Source organism: Ambystoma mexicanum, chromosome 8 (assembly GCF_040938575.1).
Source record: "Ambystoma mexicanum isolate Mex_15411 chromosome 8, UKY_AmexF1_1, whole genome shotgun sequence".
NCBI lineage: Eukaryota > Metazoa > Chordata > Amphibia > Caudata > Ambystomatidae > Ambystoma > Ambystoma mexicanum.
Window position 1 is genome coordinate 395,916,665 of NC_090929.1, and position 4,972 is coordinate 395,921,636.

Here is a 4,972-nt window from a genome sequence, read left to right on the forward strand (position 1 = left end):
CTGTAGGTCCAAGCCAATCCTGAGGACCGGGTTGAAATTCGGATTTAACAGCATCAGCGCGACCGGGCAGGTGCGGTAAGGTAAACATAAGATTGAAGCTAGGGGCGCGTTGACTAGGGGTGGCGGTGTTAAAGCGGGTCTTGAGTATAGTGTGGCAGGGTGTCTACACTTATAATAAAACAGGTAAGAATTAGAAAAATAAAAAATTAAAAAAATCGAAAATACATTTGTAATTATATAAAAAATGGAAAATTATTGAATATTAATTTTTCATAAGCATAAAAAAATTACTTTTTATGGTCATAATAATTTTTTTATACTTATGAAAAATTAATTTTTCATAATTTTCCGGCCGGTTATGCTGGGGAGAAAACATTAAAAAAAAAAAAAAATAAATAAATAAATAAATAAATAAATAATAATTTATGAATAATATTCATAATAAATGTTGGGGTGATGGGTCTGAGTCCAACAGGCTTGTGAAGCAAGACCCTATGGTTCTGCAAGGGTCCATTTGTGAATACTGGGCCATCGGTGGAGGTCTCTGTCCTTTTCAAGGCACTCAGGCTGCAAAATGACATGCACAAGGGTCTGCGCAAGACATGTTCACCCCACACCCCTGCCAGCCGTCTATATATATAGAGAGAGCTCAAAAGAAGATGTTGGGCCCATCCCTGTGGTGTTACAGCTGTAATTCAACAGGAACAGGCCCAGCGGATATGCTGTTGATCTCTGAAATTCCAGGGGAGGCCGGAAATGGCCTCGGTGTCCACATGGTCTGTTCTTGCAGCCCTCAGCAGGATGGGTGGGGTGGAAGTGCTGTGGTCTGAGCCCCGAGGGGCAGCTCTGATGGATCACTTTGAATTTCCGGGGGATGTTGCCACACCCATGCAGTCCCAGGCGGTGGAGGAGCCCTTGAAATTTCCGGGAGGATGGTATCCGACTGACCATGCATCCCCCAGCCCTCCCCTTCCCCCAACACCCTTAGATCCGGGCTCAAAGTCCTAGGGCCTTATCTTGAGTGACAGAAGCTGGTGACCATCTGGAGTTAATTTCACAGATATCTGCAAAGCCCGCCACTTTTGAGATACCATTATAAAGAGGGGTGGTTTAACTGTTGTCAGCCCTTGTGCGACGCCTGTTAAGAATTAACCAGCTGCAGACCCAGTGTGTGTGTGTGTGTGTGTGAAGTCATCGTGCGTTACAGCTACCATGCAGGAGCAGGATCAGACAAACGATCAGGTAAGGGGCCTATAAACTCTGACAGGCTGCAGCCTCCATTAGTTTTATGTAAAATGCTAACTTTTCCTAATTTATCTACAGGACCTCTTCCCAGACCTTTCACTAGGGGATGTACTAGATTTTAGTCCTGCCCCAGGTACTATCTTTTATATTCAATTATTGACATGCCACTGTGTTTAAAAATATATACATGTGCATAGGTACAAAATATGTTTCTTTGTTAGACTCTGGGGTAAATGCTGGGGGCCGCTATGTTTAAAACAATGGTCAGCGTGTGGTGCTTTAAAGACATATGTGTAGTTGCACAGGATTAGCTTTTTAAAAGCAATTAACAGCATGACATGTCTTTTTTATTTTTTAAATAATAATGTGGCCCTTTGTGTTGTGTATGCATTGCCATGGGAGACCATGTATGGGTGTGATTAGATGCCCCGGTTTTGGTGGGTGTCTTTGCCTGTATTTGGGACTCTGGTCCCCGTTGTCAAGATTATGCACCCATTGGAAACTGTAGTGTTACCTGTTTTATCTTGTTGTTGTAGTAGGCTCCTTTGTGCTGTGTATGCATTGTCAAGGGTCCCCGTGGAGGGGGGCCCCGGTTTTGCGGGTGTCTTTGTCTGTATTTGGGGCTCTGGTTCCCCTTTGCCATGATTATGCGCCCATTGAAATCTGCAGTGTTCCCTGTTTTATCTTGTTGCTGTAGTAAGGTGGCATTGGCAGGAATGCACAATCTCGCACATTCTAAATATTTATTTCTTACAATTTAAGAGCATTTTAGTCTGTGCTGAATGAATTATAATATGGGTTTATTTGTGACATAACACTTAAACCCCCCACCCCTCCAAATGCTCCTTAGGTGTAGAGCCTAGACACCAAATGCACCTTAAATGTGGCGCCTTGAAATCCCCCTTTCAGGAGCTAGGCATCCTTATGAGGTCCTGGGGTCCCAGCCCGTTTAAAGCACTGTGGCCCAGGCACCACAGTTGCAGCCTGCAATGTTGTAAGTTATTTATATTAAGATGAGCGCTGTATGCAGCGGTCATCCGCCCTGAGTGGCTGCATTAGCATCTACATGGTGCGGATGGCTGCTGTAAACCCCAGACCCATGGGTGGATTGGCCTACAGGAAACTCTGGAGAATTTCTGGTGGGCCTCTGCACCATGGGCCTCTTTTGTATTTTATTTTCACATTTTCTCTTAGGAAATAGTTTGGGATTGCTGCAAATGTGTAATATGGGGTCACCTTGAAAATTATTTCCAGGGCCTCTTTTGGTTCCCAGTCCACCCCTGCCCAGACATCTCAATGCGTATCCACGCATGTATTTATTTTTAAAACGAAAAATGTGCATCTGTATCAAGAGGCACACGGTTTGCCTCTGGCTTCCTGCTGCTGGGGGCTGGTGAAAAAAGGCCCAGCAACAGGAAGCCAGAGCCGCAGGCAAGCACATTTCAATAGATAAGATAATCCTTATCTATTGATACAAGCTTGCCTGGGACTCTGGCATCATGCAGAGCTGAGGCTGTTCACTGTGTTCGTCCTGGAGGGGTGAACAGGGCCGAGCCATCCCTGTTCACCCCTCCAGGACTAATTTAAAAATGGGCCCCCTCCCTGATCCATGGGTTGGGGGTGTGGGGCCTGTGTGCAACATGTGCTCCAGTGGTCGGGGAGCTGTGGAAATTCGCAGCTCCCCGGACATTTAAAAAAAAAAAATCATTCCTGCAAATGAAGGGCGCTGCAGCCGCAAACAGCAGCTGCAAAGCCCCAACTTTACAACAAATAAATAAATAAATAAAGGTTTACAGAAGCTTTAAAGCACCCGCGGGTTACAGGCATTCATGAAGTATACACCTCTGTTCTTTATAAATGAAAGGGCTGATGGCACACCTGGTTTAGGCATTTTATTTTACAACAGTCGCATATTTACGGCTCCATTTAAGCCATTAACTTTTAGAAGGCTGTTTTGAAATAACGCCGGAATGCATTTGCACTATGTTTGATGTTACTGTTTGATAAAGCTAGCTCAAGGAAACAGCACAATGGGGTATATTGTACATTTTAATGAATGTTATGCATCAAGGCTGGGCAGAACTATTAGCCTCCCTGTCCAGGTCCCCATCGAGTTGATCCCCAAGGGTCCACAGTTAATAAGGGCCCCAAGCAGGGGTTGTTGTGCTTCTTGTACGTGTGGGTGTCTGTTACCCCCAAGGATTGGGCATTTGCAGTATGGGAGACCCGAGGCTTATTTATTTATCTATTTATTTTATTTATTGCTTCCAGCAGATGGCTATGCTGCATGGGAGGCCTCCTTGGAAGACGCACGTATAAATTCCGAAGCACTTAACGACCTCTTGGCAGAATACGGAATTCCTAGTATCGATACCGCCGGTGTGTACTTTTAATACAGATGTTATTAGTAACTGTTATTAATATACATAATGTAGTTTTATGGCACGAGCATAAGATGATTATAGTTATTTAATAATGGGTATTTACAATAACATATGTTGTTTCCTTATTTTCTAGCGGTGATCCATGCGGGCGCCGCTTCTGCAGATGTGCGAGAGGCATCGGCTCTTGTAGCAGGTAATTATTATAGGTGAACCCTGTAAAGCATGTATGCTTTTTTTTTTATAGGAGTCCTGATGCTTTCCACAAATTGAGTCTTTAGTGTAAAACATGATGATGTATTTGAAGCATAGGTCTGCCATGTGACGATTTGATGTAGAACCTGGTGGTAACTGTTTTCTTTGGTTTTTATTGCAGATACACCCAGTGTGGGACCAACGGCATCACGCCCCTCCTCAGATCCCCAGACCGCTGGACCATCAGCCTCTGATGCCACCCCCAGGACCCATGCCAGATACCCAACACCTGCGGTGAACCCGTCATTAAAAAGGAAGCACCCTGGCTGGGGTACAGAATGTAAGTATGCTTAAAGGATCACTGAGAGCTACTCTTTTTTTTTCCATAGCAGGTGTCGTTAATATTTCAGCGTGTCTTTAGAAGAACATGAGCGGTCCGTTATGGGGTTTTACAGAGTGCTGCACAGGCCTAATTTTTATCAACCAGTTTCTTTTAATATTTTAAAGGGGTTCGTATACCTCGAGTTTGACCTGAAAAATGTGCCGTAATGTATTACTTGGTCTTTAATATAAAACTAAAACTGTTTTTTTCTTTTATTTTAGGGGCGTGTGCTGCTGCTGTTGAGAAAGAAGTTATAGCGCAGCCGTCCACTGTGACCCCGACAGCTCGAACCCCTCCAGTTGCAGGTCAGCCGCCTACACCGCTGTTGTATAAAGCCGTTGTTTGTAATGATGTGTTAGATGGGGCAGTAAAGCTCCTTTTAAATGAAAAGCAGGGCTTAGCGCTTAAAAGGGGGCGGGTGTCTCAAGGGTCTCCAAACAAGTTCATTTTAAATAAAAAGAGGGGCTTATCTCTTGAAAGGGGGCGGGTGTCTCAATGGGTTGCAAATGTTGTAGTACCCATTAGCCCCCAACGTATTATTGTTCCCAACAATCATATACCACTGCCTATTGAATCACTCATACCTGTAGCACCTGTTAATGCTGTATCTCCCCAGGAGACACAGACAGGGGGTGCGCTTATACCGGGCCCGGGGCTCCCGGTAGTGGGCTCCGAAAACCTTTTAGACAGAGGGACGGTTAGCCCACGTCCGTGGACCCCCAGCTGTGGTAAGAGCCCACCCCCTCATTTGTACTCCCCAACGAGCCCC

The 4,972-nt window shown here is 45.0% G+C and overlaps 1 long non-coding RNA gene across 1 annotated transcript; it reads left to right on the forward strand.

Moving 5' to 3' along the window:
- Nucleotides 1-3,761: 3,761 nt before the first annotated feature.
- Nucleotides 3,762-4,627, forward strand: LOC138473602 (uncharacterized). Its single transcript, XR_011268807.1, has 3 exons — nt 3,762-3,822; nt 4,003-4,161; nt 4,425-4,627. It is a non-coding gene; the product is annotated as an uncharacterized lncRNA (long non-coding RNA).
- The last annotated feature ends 345 nt before the right edge of the window (nt 4,628-4,972 follow it).